We start from the raw sequence: 13,433 nt of genomic DNA, 5'->3' as shown, positions 1-13,433 counted from the left end.
TTGGCTTTTGTTGCCATTGCTTTTGGTGTTTTAGACATGAAGTCCTTGCCCATGCCTGTCTTGAATGGTATTGCCTAGGTTTTCTTCTAGGGTTTTTATGGTTTTAGGTCTAACATTTAAGTCTTTAATCCATCTTGAATTAATTTTTCTATAAGGTGTAAGGAAGGGATCCAGTTTCAGCTTTCTACATATGGCTAGCCAGTTTTCCCAGCACCATTTGTTAAATAGGGAATCCTTTCCCAATTTCTTGTTTTTGTCAGGTTTGTCAAAGATCAGATGGTTGTAAATGTGTGGTATTAATTCTGAGGGCTCTGTTCTGTTCCATTGGTCTATATCTCTGTTTTAGTACCAGTACCATGCTGTTTTGGTTACTGTAGACTTGTAGTATAGTTTGAAGTCAGGTAGCATGATGCCTCCAGCTTTGTTCTTTTGGCTTAGGATTGACTTGGCAATGCAGGCTCTTTTTTGGTTCCATATGAACTTTAAAGTAGTTTTTTTTCAATTCTGTGAGTAAAGTCATTGGTAGCTTGATGGGGATGGCATTGAATGTATAAATTACCTTGGGCAGTGTGGCCATTTTCACGATATTGATTCTTCCTATCCATGAGCATGGAATGTTCTTTCATTTGTTTGTATCTTCTTTTATTTCGTTGAGCAGTGGTAATTAAATTGGTTCATTTTTGACACCGTATGTGTGTGTATTTGTGTGTCTGCACTTATAGAAAGTGTGATGATAGCTATTGATGTGTTAGATCCATTACCAGGAGAATTCAGCAAAAAATTACATGGTGCTAGTAAGTCAATATCATCAGATGCTGGGAACATCATCAGTTGTTTGTATTAATACAATACATCATCAGTTGATTGTATTAATAAATAATTTGTTTTATCCAACATATGGAATCAAACAGAAAGTTTGATTTGGTCAGAAACATCTACTATTTTTGTGACTGATATTTGCAATTTAATTAAGATGTTCAATGTTGAATCTAAAGATTTTTTTCATAATGGTATAAATACAAATTTGAAGGAAAAAATACAATGCTCTAAACATTGTTCTTACCAACTTTAGAAGCTTCTGAGCAAAATGTTCTTGGAATTTTGGTGCAGAAAATATATAATCACAACTGAAGAAGCAGCAATCCTCTACCAATCAAAACAAAAGTTGTAGTAGTGAAAGATGTATACTTGTATAAGCAGAGAATATTTTAAAGAAGACTTTATACATAATCAGTACTACAGTACATGATTTCTCCTTTTTTGCTTATATTAAAGGAACATTTAAACTTTTTTTTTGTTTGTTTGTTTTGAGACGGAGTTTCCCTCTGTTGCCCAGGCTGCAGTGCAGGGACGCATTCTTGGCTCACTGCAAACTCCGCCTCCTGGATTCAAGAGATTCTCCTGCCTCAGCCTCCGAGTAGCTGGGATTACAGGCGCCACCACCATGACTGGCTAGTTTTTGTATTTTTAGTAGAGGCTGGGTTTCACCATGTTGGCCAGGCTGCTGTCAAACTCCTGACCTCAAGTGTTCCACCCGCCTCAGCCTCCCAAGGTGCTGGGATTACAGGCATAAGTCACCACACTGGGCCAGAACATTTAAACTTTTAAAAGTTATTTGTAAATTAACTTTCCTACAATGACATTAAACATTTTTTGGTAAATATTTTCTCTAAAAATATGGAGGCATTTTGTTCAAACTATGTTATAAATCTTTAAGTATTCACAAAAATTGGGAAAAACTTATCTTTTGATGATTTTTATTATAATTATTGACATTAAACTTAAAAAATGAAAACATTAGACTATATTTCTTTAAAATTAAGGTAGAAAATAAATTACATGTAATGTAACAAAATTAAGGCCTATATTAAGCAATATCTAAATCTGATAAAACTTCAAATGATCAAAATTATAGAAAATTATTTGGCTCATTTTATCTTGTAAATATACTTTTTGAAGAAAAGTACCCTCAATGAAGGTAAAATGATAGTGCCTATAAAAATATTTCAGCTGAAATGTTAACATATTATAGTGAAAAAAGAAAATACGAGGAAGAAGTGCCAAGGTGGCTGACTAGAAGCAGCTAGTGCATGCTGCTATGCTGCTCTCATGGAGAGGAGACAGAGCGGCACCTAAACACTGTCTCTTTAAGTGTATTATCCAAGAGGTCATGTTGGGATTCATCAAGGAAGCCATGGAAACCCATGGAGAGCAGAGAGGAGTGAGGCAGGACAGCCACTCACCCGGGATTGTCACAGAGCTAGGGAGGCTCCCTGCTGCAGGGAAAAGGTGAATGAGTGACAGCACTTGGAGATCCACACTTCTGCCATAGACCTTTGCAATCCTGGGCACAGGAGATCCCCCTGACCCCTCTCAACTTCCAGACCAACATGGAAGGCTGCCTAGGGTTTGGTCAGAGCCACCACTCAAGCCCACAATGAGCGCCACAACCCTTGGCTCCCTGAGCACCCTGGTGCCAGCTGCCATAGCCCCACCAAGAAGGTAGGCCAGGCATTTTTGCATGCCCTAGGATAGGGGTCACAACCATGGTGCTGAGAGTGGATGGAATTGGGCCCTGCCTCCTCTGTACCTTGGCAGGCAATGCCCACTGGTCTGGGCCTCAGAATAGCCACCTTGCCCTTACCTGAGCACTCTGGCTGGTTGTGGGCCTGCATTTCTCTGGGACAGGGCTCCCAGAGGTAACCAACAGGCCCACTGTGATTGCCATTGCCACAATCCCTGCCCCTTCTGCCCTAAGGCTGAGAAGGGAACAAAGAGCCTGAATGAATGGTTGTATGAGAGCTGCACACAGCAGCTTCTAGAGAGAAAGATGGCCAGACTGCTTTCCATGTGGGTCCCCGCCCCTGCTGCTCCTCACTGGGCAGGGTCTCCTAGCTTGGGCCACTACCCCTACTTAATCACTGCAGTTGGTGGTGGCTCTGCATTTCTCTAGGGTACAGCTCTCAGGGACAACTGACAACCCCTCTGCCATTGCCACTGCTGTGATAAGGCTCTTACTCTTCCCAGGCTAAGGAGGAAACAATGACTCTGATTCTTTCGCACATCAACAGCGTGTGGACCCACCCTACAAAGAACATGCCAGCCTGTCTTCCTTGCAATCCCTGGTGGTCCCTGTTGCTCTACACCAGTCAGGGCCCTCTGGCTTGGGCTTGAAGAACAGCTGCCTCACCCCCAGCTGGTCACCCCAGTCAGCCATGATTCTACATTTCTCTGGGGTAGAAACCCAGAATCAGCTGACAGAACCCCTGACATTACCACTGCTGCATTCCCCACCCCTGCTGCCCACAAGATGGGGAGGAAACAAAAAGCCTGAGCTTGTCCCAGGCCTGCAGTGCACAGCTTGGGAGTGCTGAGCTGAGATCTGTGGCTGGAATTTGAGCAGAATTGGAGCCCACACTCTCAGAGCACTGAGAAGGGTGAGTCATGAGGGCTGCCTTGGGAGCAAGGCATTCCTACCTCTCTGCAGGACCCGCCTGGAAAAAGTGTGCCCTACCTCCTTGCTGCAGTTGTTGCCTGAGGGAGCCCCATGGCCCGGAACACCTAATAAGAGAAATGTGGATGTAGTGTCAGTGATCAGAGCTACTTGCCAAGGCCCAGTAGCAGACTTGATGAGAGGGTCATTCTGTTATCTCCTGATAGGTCTCCCTGCTGTCAGTTATCAGACTGACTGTCAGGGTATAGCAGTGCTTGTGTTCAAGTAACCCTGATTTTGCTTAATAATGACCCCAAAGGGTAAGAGTTGTGATGCTGGCAATTCAGATATGCCAAAGAGAAGCCATAAAGTATTTTCTTTAAGTGAAAAGGCAAAAGTGTTTAACTTAATAAAGAAGGAACAAAATTTGTGAAGAAAAGAAATCTATGCATAGCATATATAGGATTCTGTACTATCTGCAGTTTCAGGTATCTACTGGGGCTCTTGAAAAGTATCCCCTGCATATAAAAGGAGATTACTGTACAAGTAAATAAGAGATCAGAAAAACTGAAGCCTTATCACCTAAAAGTGTCATAATTATCGAGATTATCTCTAGCACTTTTAGAGATTATAACACTGAGCTGGAAAAACAGCTGCAAATTTAAAATAAAAAACTGGCATCCTGAAAACTATAGCAGGAATGACTTCTAAATACCAAATGTAAATTGCACACAAACAGTTTTGACAGCTAAACTATGCATGTGTGAGGGAGGCTGCTAGGGGCATAAGAAAAACAAAACATAAATTAAAACACAACAGGCAGAAAAAAACAATCTTTTCTTGAAAAATACATAAGGAAACTCAGTAGAATAACCACATAATCAAATTTGAAGGACAGAAAAGATTATTTAAAAATGACTGAAAATAAACAGAACCTTAGAGACCTGTGGGACAATATAAACCAGACACCAGCCTCATAGTTGTTCAAATTGATTTTCAGAAAGCGAGAAGAGAAAGAAAAAGAAAGAAAAAAATACTTGAAGTAATAATGGCTGAAAACCTCCTAATTTTGTGGAACACATTAATTTACAGATCCAAGAAGCTCAACAAATCCCAAGCAGGATAAACACAAAGGATCCACTGCAGGGAACATCACAGTCAAATTCCTGAAAGACAAAGAGAAAAAGAAATTCTTGAAGCCACGCAAAGGAAAATGAAATTATTCAAACACAACAACAATAAAATTAATAGATAACTTATTAGTAACCATAAAAGCTAGAAAACATTGGAATAACTTTTTTCAAAAGGATAAAGGAAGAATAAAAACATGTAACTGAGAATTTGATATCCTTCAAAAATGTAGGCAAGTAAAGCCATTTTTAGGAGAATAAAATGTGAGTTTCTAGAGAAAGTATATTTCATGAGATGGTGATTCAGATCTACAAGCTGATGAAAGGGAGTTTTGGGGAAGGAGATATTTTTAGGTTAATGGATAGATTTTATATTGTGATTGTGGTAATCAAGTAAATATGTATACATTTGTCAAAACTCAGCAAATTGAATACCTAATATGTTATTGAATGAAAATTATACCACAATAAGAAATGCTGCAATGAGAAAGGCACTCAGATAGGTGTGATCAGGTGGAGTTCATAACTGTGAAGTCAGAAAATAATTTTATGTCACTATTTACACCATTATTCTTCCAAGAACCCTGACAGTATCTGGAATAATATTTATGTTGGAGCTAGAATTATATTAAAAAGTGCCAAGAGTGAGAGTCCAGCATAATTATAAACAGAATAGTAATACTTGAATAAGTGACATTTCTTTAGGATAGGATATTTATTATTTAAAACCATTTTGACTGGATAATTTAATGTAGGTAAATCATTAGTCTTTTAACAGCATCGGAAACACAATTTGTCAGTTTGTTTCATAAGTAGATGAATTTAAGATGTACAGTTTAGTGGCCAGAGTTTTCTCATTAGGGCTTTAAATTGGAAAGCTGAAACTTTCAGCTTTAAAAATAATTTAGAAAATTATTGAAAAAATCCTAGCAAGATGGGCCAGGTGCGGTGCCTCACGCTTGTAATCCCAGCTCTTTGGGAGGCTGAGGCGGGCAGATCACAAAGTCAAGAGATCGAGACCATCCTGGCCAACAAGGTGAAACCCTGTCTCTACTAAAAATACGAAAATTATCTGGGTGTTGTGGCACATACGTGTAATCCCAGCTACTCGGGAGGCTGAGGCAGGAGAATTGCTTGAACCAGGAGGCGGAGGTTGCAGTGAGCCGAGATTACGCCACTGAACTCCAGCCTGGAGACAGAGCAAGACTCCGTTTAAAAAAAAAATAAAAAAATCCTTGTAAGACAAGAGGAATTGAAAAAATTAAATCCCGAGGTTTATCTGTGGGATAGAGTAAAAAAGAAAGTGAAAATTGCTCTAGAATTTAATGAATATGACTTTATCAATAGGTAAAAAAAAAAAAAAAAAAGGTAAAGGAAAGAGGAAATTTTAAAGGTGATATTGAAACTTTTTAAATGGTCATAACTCATTGTTTAGGTTATTGCCTATATTTTAAAATGGTTGAAGCACTTAAAACAATCTTATATATTAGAAATTTTAAAAGTTTGAAACATTCGTTATGTAAAAAATTTTTATATGTTTGAAAAAGTCTGATTTATGGAAATTCTATGTATTATTTATCAGCTCTATTCTTGTACCTATTTAGGAAAAGTATTTTTAGGGTGTTAATAAATTTACTCAGTAGATAACAAAACTAATAGTAGTGATAGAATAATGATCATGAAAGAACTATTAATAATTGCTCCATGCTCCTAAATTTTTGGGGGAAAATATAAAAATAAAACAGAGAGATATATATCTAACAATTATAAGAGTAGTATATTTTTGTTGTGTTTTTCCATTGTATCTGGAACTGTTCAAGGTCATCTACATACATTAACTTCTTCAGGCTTTGGGGCTGGCTTGTGACTGACTATCATTGCAAATGTAAAGCTGAGGCACAAAACGGTTAGGTGGTACACTCAAATGATATAACTATTTCATTAGACCAAATAATGTCGGAGTAAAGGTTGAGATAAATGGCCTAGGAAATATAGCTTATTAATTTAAAAATGTATTTAAATACTACGAAATTAGCCTTATGCACCAACAATGTTGATAAGAAATATTAATAAAATAAAGTCTCTTTACACTAAAATGTTAAAGAAGTCATGATAATTTTAATACACACATGCTAAAGGAAAGGTAATTAAAAGATAAAGTTTAATGGCCTTGTTAGTCCTTTTTCTCACATGTACTGTAGAACTCGCTGAGAGCTGGTAGCTCTTCCCAGAGGCACCATGAAGGTGAAGGCATAGCATCTTGACCTCTTCCCCGGAGGAAACCACTGACCTTTCTGGGATATGGAAGTAGAAAGGTCCAAGGGTGGTACTGTAAGTTAAATTCAAGTGGAGAGGCCTCCTTTCTCTGATTGAATACAACATAAACAATTAAAATATCTTTATCAGCAACAACTTAAACTAGTTAAATACTTGAAAATTTCTCGTGCAAAGACCACCCCTACAAAACTCGGTCTGCTGAAAATAGATTACTGGACACACTCAGATAAGTGACAAAAACTGTACTATTTCTTTAGATAGCCAATAATAAACAATAACTGCATTAGCTTAAATCCTTTTAAAGTTTTCAATATTCAACACATTAAAAACCAAATTAAAATTAAAGAGTAAAGAAAAAGTTTGAAGCAGGAAAATTACTAATGAAGACTTTTAAAAAACATTTTAAATAAGAATTTATCTTCACCTTTTATCTTCCTTGGTAGGTGACTTTACATTTTTATTAGAACTAAATGGAGTCTTTCCAAAACCTTCCCCACAAGATATAAAACATTTTTTAAGATTGAAATATCTAAAATTTAAACAAAAATAATAATGAAAAATAAAATTTTATTTTACTTTTTATTATTCTTTAAGTTCTGCGGTACATGTTCAGAATATGCAGGTTTGTTACCTAGATATACATGTGCCATGGTGGTTTGCTGTACCCATCAACCCATCATCTACATTAGGTATTTCTCCTAAAGCTATCCCTCCCCTAGCCCCCCATTCCCTGATAGGTCCCCCGTGTGTGCTGTTTCCCTCCCTGTGTCCATATGTTCTCATTGTTCAACTCCCACTTATGAGTGAGAACATGCAGTGTTTGGTTTTCTGTTCTTGCATTAGTTTGCTGAGAATGATGGTTTCCAGCATCATCCATGTCCCTGCAAAGGACATGAACTCATCCTTTTTTATGGCTGCATAGCAGTCCATGGTGTGTATGTGCCACATTTTCTTTATCCAGTCTATCATTGATGGGCATTTGGGTTGGTCCCAAGTCTTTGCTATTGTGAATAGTGCCGCAATAAACATACGTGCACATGTGTCTTTATAGTAGAGTGATTTATAGTCCTTTGGGTATATACCCAGTAATGAGATTGCTGTATCAAGTGGTATTTCTGGTTCTAGATCCTCGAGGAATCACCACACTGTCTTCCACAATGGTTGAACTAATTTACACTCCCACCAACAGTGTAAAAGCGTTCCTGTTTCTCCACATCCTCTCCAGCATCTGTTGTTTCCTGACTTTTTAATGATCGACATTCTAACCGGCATGAGATTGTATCTCATTCTGGTTTTGATTTGCATTTCTCTAATGATCAGTGATGATGAACTTTTTCTCATATGTCTGTTGGCTGCATAAATGTCTTCTTTTGAGAAATATCTGTTCATATCCTTTGCCCACTTTCTGATGGGATTTTTTTTTTCTTGTTAATCTGTTTAAGTTCTTCATAGATTCTGGATGTTATCCCTTTGTCAGTGGGATAGATTGCAAAAATTTTCTCCCATTCTGTAGGTTGCCTGTTCACTCTGATGATAGTTTCTTTTGCTGTGTAGAAGCTCTTTAGTTTAATCACATTCCATTTGTCAATTTTGGCTTTTGTTGCCATTGCTTTTGGTGTTTTAGTCATGAAGTCTTTGCCCATGCCTATGTCCTGAATGGTATTGCCTAGGTTTTCTTCTAGGGTTTTTATGGTTTTAGGTCTTATGTTTAAGTCTTTAATCCATCTTGAGTTAATTTTTGTATAATGTATAAGAAAGGGATCCAGTTTCAGCTTCCTGCATATGGCTAGCCAGTTTTCCCAATACCATTTATTAAATAGGGAATCCTTTCCCGCATTGCTTTTTTTGTCAGGTTTGTCAAAGATCAGATGGTTGTATATGTGTGGCATTATTTCTGAGGCCTTTGTTCTGTTTCATTGGTCTATCTATTTTGGTGCCCATACCATGCTGTTTTGGTTACTGTAGCCTTGTAGTATAGTTTGAAGTCAGGTAGCATGATGCCTCCAGCTTTGTTCTTTTTGCTTAGGATTGTCTTGGCTATGCAGGCTCCTTTTTGGTTCCACATAAAATGTAAAGTAGTTTTTTTCCAATTCTGTGAAGAAAGTCAATGGTAGCATGATGGGGATAGCATTGAATCTATTAATTGCTTTGGGCAGTGTGGCCATTTTGATGATATTGATTCTTCCTGTGTATGCGCATGAATGTTTTTTCCATTTGTTTGTGTCCTCTCTTATTTCCTTGAGAAGTGGTTTGTAGTTCTCCTTGAAGAGGTCCTTCACATCCCTTGTAAGTTGGATTCCTAGGTATCTTATCCTCTTTGTAACAATTGTGAATGGGAGTTCACTCATGATTTGGCTCTCTGTTTGTCTGTTACTGGTGTATAGGAATGCTTGTGATTTTTGCACATTGATTTTGTATCCTGAGACTTTGCTGAAGTTGCTTATCAGCTTAAGGAGATTTTGGGCTGAGACAATGGGGTTTTTTAAATATCCAATCATGTCATCTGCAGACAGGGACAATTTGACTTACTCTTATCCTACTTGAATACCCTTTCTTTCTTTCTCTTGCCTGATTGCCCTGGCCAGAATTTCCAACACTATGTTATTTAGGAATGGTGAGAGAGGGCATCCTTGTCTTGTGCTGGTTTTCAAAGGGAATGCTTCCAATTTTTGCCCATTCAGTATGATATTGGCTGTGGGTTTGTCATAAATAGGTCTTATTATTTTGAGATAGGTTCCATCAATGCCAGGTTTATTGAGAGTTTTTAGCATGAAGGGCTGTTGTATTTTGTTGAAGGCCTTTTCTGCATCTATTGAGATAATCATGTGGTTTTTGTCATTGGTTCTGTTTATGTGATGGATTACATTTATTGATTTGCATATGTTGAACCAGCCTTGCATCCCAGGAATGAAGCCAACTTGATCATGGTGGATAAGTTTTTCATGTGCTGCTGGATATTTTTACTGAGGATATTTGCATGGATGTTCATCAGGGATATTGGCTGGAAATTTATTTTTTTCTTTTGTCTCTGCCAGGTTTTGGTATCAGGATGATGCTGGCCTCATAAAATGAGTTAGGGAGTATTTCCCCTTTTTCTATTGATTGGAATAGTTTCAGAAGGAATGATATCAGCTCCTCTTTGTACCTCTGGTAGAAATCGGCTGTGAATCCATCTGGTCCTGGACTTTTTTCTTTTATTCGTAGGCTATTAATTGCTGCCTCAATTTCAGAACTTGTTATTGGTCTATTCAGGTATTGGACTTCTTCCTTATTTAGTCTTGGAAGGGTGTATGTGTCCAGGAATTTGTCCATTTTTTCTAGATTTTCTAGTTCATTTGCATAGAGGTGTTTATAGTATTCTGTGATGGTAGTTTCTATTTCTGTGGGATCGATGGTCATATCCCTTTTATCACCTTTTATTGCATCTATTTGATTCTTCTGTCTTTTCTTCTTTATTAGTCTGGCTAGTGGTCTATTTTGTTGATCTTTTCAAAAAACCAGCTCCTGGATTCATTGATTTTTTGAATGGATTTTTGTGTCTCTATCTCCTTCAGTTCTGCTCTGATCTTAGTTATTTCTTGCCTACTGCTAGCTTTTGAATTTGTTTACTCTTGCTTCTCTAGTTCTTTTAACTTTGATGTTAGGGTGACAAATTTAGATCTCTCCTGCTTCCTCTTGTGGACATTTAGTGCTATAAATTTCCCTCTACACACTGCTTTAAATGTGTCCCAGAGATTCTGGTATGTTGTGTCTTTGTTCTCATTGGTTTCAAAGAACATCTTTATTTCTGCCTTAATTTTGTCATTTACCCAGTAGTCATTCAGGAGCAGGCTGTTCAGTTTCCATGTAGTTGTGTGGTTCTGAGTGAGTTTCTTAATTCTGAGTTCTGATTTGATTGCACTGTTGTCTGAGAGACTGTTTGTTATGATTTCCATTCTTTTGCATTTGCCGAGGAATGTTTTACTTCCAATTATGTGGTCAATTTTACATGTGAAAATCTGTAACAAGCTCTAGGAGGTTGCCTAGTGGTCTTACAGATTATCTTCCCTGTTATGCTCACATGACCTATTTTATGTCTCATGGGAATAGAGACTATGTCTTATGAGAAATTCAGTTTCTTTTGTACTGGGGTAAAGATAATTGAGATCAATGTTGTCTACCAATTATATGCTTTTTTTTATACTAACCAAGTCTGTCAGAAAAGCAGATTCAATTACATCAATATGAAGAATTGAAATGATTTTATTCCTGAATGTGGATTGCCTGTTTTAATGGCCAGCAACTGACAGATTCACTTCACAGGTGAGATACATAAACTGATCAGTAAAATTCAAACGACAGCAAGTCTTGCGTTCCTAATTTACTTTTAAGGAGTAGTAAACAGATGTTGGAGATCAAATTGGCTAACATTCATCATGACATATTCTCAAAAGAAGTCTAAATCTTTACCATAAACTCTTATGGCTGTGAAGTCTATGCCAAACAGAGAACTAGAAGTCGCCCTGATTAAATTATTTCAGCAAAGCTTCTATGGATGGGTACATGATCTTATCCAACTTGTAGATAACCAGTGAATAAATAGCATCATGGTATTAGGATCTTCTAAATTGTTTACAAAGGTCAGGTCTAACTTCTTTGATCTTCTTATTTTTCTATCTTCTAATTAAATTCTGGCCCTGAAAAATTGTACTGAAACCCTGTGGGATTAAACAATATCAGATGGTAGCAACAGTTCACAAGGCATCATGTGCCAGTAACAAGGAACGTAGACACCTGTGTCCCACTGGACAGTAGTTCCTTACTCAGTGGAATTCATCTCTTATTTATTATCAAATACATATAATAGCATCATCAGTAAAACATATGCAAAAAGAGCGTTCCTACTCTACCCCAAACCTTGGCATTCAAGGCTGCATCATAAAAATCACCTTGTAAAGATGTGGATCTCATCTCTCTTGGAGAAGCAAGTATTTGAAAATTACTCTGTAACTTGTGCTCCTGGTAGTCAATAAGTATATTTTGAGACTAAAGCAGTGAGAGGTGACAGCGTGCTGGCAGTCCTCACAGCTGTCGCTCGCTCTAGGCTCCTCCTCTGCCTGGGCTCCCACTTTGGCGGCACTTGAGGAGCCCATCAGCCCACTGCTGCACTGTGGGAGCCCCTTTCTGGGCTGGCCAAGGCTGGAGCCGGCTCCCTCAGCTTGCAGGGAGGTGTGGAGGGAGAGGCGTGAGCGAGAACTGGGGCTGCACGCGGCGCTTCCGGGCCAGCTGGAGTTCTGGGTGGGTGTGGGCTTGGCAGCCCTGCACTGGGAGCAGCCGGCTGGCCCTGCCGGCCTGGGCAATGAGGGCATTAGCACCCGGGTCCGTGGGGCAGGGCTCGGGACCTGCAGCCCGCCATGCCTGAGCCTCCCACCCCCTCCATGGGCTACTGTGCGGGGGGAGCCTCCCCGATGAGTGCCGCCCCCTGCTCCACGGCGCCTAGTCCCATGGACCACCCAAGGGCTGAGGAGTGCGGGCGCAGAGCGTGGAACTGGCAGGCAGCTCCACCAGCAGCCCCTGTGCCGGATCCACTGGGTGAAGCCAGCTGGGCTCCTGAGTCTGGTGGGGACGTGGAGAACCTTTACGTCTAGTTCAGGGATTGTAAATACAGCAATTGGCACTCTGTATCTAGCTCAAGGTTTGTAAACACACCAGTCAGCACCCTGTGTCTAGCTCAGGGTTTGTGAATGCACCAGTCAACACTCTCTATCTAGCTACTCTGGTGGGGCCTTGGAGAACCTTTATGTCTAGCTCAGGGATTGTAAATACAACAATGGGCACTCTGTATCTAGCTCAAGGTTTGTAAACACACCAATCAGCACCCTGTGTCTAGCTCAGGGTTTGTGAATGCACCAATCGACACTCTGTATCTAGCTAATCTGGTGGGGACGTGGAGAACCTTTGTGTCTAGCTCAGGGATTGTAAACACACCAATCAGCGCAGTGTCAAAATCAACCACCTGGCTCTACCAATCAGCAGGATGTGGGTGGGGGCCAAATAAGAGAATAAAAGCAGGCTGCCCTGGCCAGCAGTAGCAACCTGCTTGGGTCCCCTTTCACACTGTGGAAGCTTTGTTCTTTTGCTCTTTGCAATAAATCTTGTTACTGCTCACTCTTTGGGTCCACACTGCCTTTATGAAATGTAACACTCACCGTGAAGGTCTGCAGCTTCACTCCTGAAACCAGCGAGACCACGAGCGCACCGGGAGGAACGAGCAACTCCAGAGGCGCCGCCTTAAGAGCTGTAACACTCACAGCGAAGGTCTGCAGCTTCACTCCTGAGCCAGCGAGACCACGAACCCACCAGAAGGAAGAAACTCCGAACACATCTGAACATTAGAAGGAACAAACTTCGGACACGCCGCCTTTAAGAACTGTAACACCGCGAAGGTCCACGGCTTCATTCTTAAAGTCAGTGAGACCAAGAACTCACCAATTCTAGACACAGTAGTTCTTGAGGTTTATACTTCCAACTGAGTAAGGAATTGATCACGAAAGCCTGAAAAACTGTGCCATGATACAGTTCAAATATCTACTATGTGGAATAGAATGAAAGAG

Source organism: Pongo abelii, chromosome 7, assembly GCF_028885655.2.
Source record: "Pongo abelii isolate AG06213 chromosome 7, NHGRI_mPonAbe1-v2.0_pri, whole genome shotgun sequence".
In the NCBI taxonomy this organism is placed as follows: domain Eukaryota; kingdom Metazoa; phylum Chordata; class Mammalia; order Primates; family Hominidae; genus Pongo; species Pongo abelii.
This window is presented reverse-complemented; position numbering follows the sequence as displayed.